This window comes from Pongo abelii, chromosome 19 (assembly GCF_028885655.2).
Source record: "Pongo abelii isolate AG06213 chromosome 19, NHGRI_mPonAbe1-v2.0_pri, whole genome shotgun sequence".
Taxonomy (NCBI): Eukaryota; Metazoa; Chordata; class Mammalia; order Primates; family Hominidae; genus Pongo; species Pongo abelii.
Window position 1 is genome coordinate 73,622,337 of NC_072004.2, and position 720 is coordinate 73,623,056.

Below are 720 nucleotides of genomic sequence, written 5' to 3' on the forward strand. Positions count from 1 at the left end.
GGGCATGCAAATTCGAAATGAAAGCCCGGGAACGCCGGAACAAGCACGGGTGTAAGATTTCCCTTTTCAAAGGCGGAGAATAAGAAATCAGCCCGAGTGTGTAAGGGCGTCAATAGCGCTGTGGACGAGACAGAGGGAATGGGGCAAGGAGCGAGGCTGGGGCTCTCACCGCGACTTGAATGTGGATGAGAGTGGGACGGTGACGGCGGGCGCGAGGGCGACCGCATCGCTTCTCGGCCTTTTGGCTAAGATCAAGTGTAGTATCTGTTCTTATCAGTTTAATATCTGATACGTCCTCTATCCGAGGACAATATATTAAATGGATTTTTGGAGCAGGGAGATGGAATAGGAGCTTGCTCCGTCCACTCCACGCATCGACCTGGTATTGCAGTACCTCCAGGAACGGTGCACTTCCCTCCGGGGATACATACGTGTGTTTCCTAAAAGTAGAGGAAGAAAGAGACAGAGTACCTGCGGGGCGGCTTGCACGCCCAGTACCCGTGACACGCCGGCTTGACTTAGCTGCTCCTCTTGAAGTACCATGAGGTTTCTGACCTGCGGGCGGTAGACGGTAGGCTTTGCGGCATACTTCCGTTTCCACTGTGACTACTGCGCTTTGGGAAGGCCACGACCTACTCCTTTGGAGGTCCTTAGATCTCAGCTTGGCAGTCGAGTGGGTGGCGACCTTTTAAAGGAATGGGATCCACCCGGAATTGAACT

At 53.6% G+C, this 720-nt stretch overlaps 1 non-coding gene across 1 annotated transcript; it reads left to right on the forward strand.

The window, feature by feature from the left end:
- The first annotated feature begins 225 nt into the window (after positions 1–225).
- Positions 226–416, forward strand: LOC129054997 (U2 spliceosomal RNA). Its single transcript, XR_008519675.1, has one exon. It is a non-coding gene; the product is annotated as a U2 spliceosomal RNA (small nuclear RNA).
- The last annotated feature ends 304 nt before the right edge of the window (positions 417–720 follow it).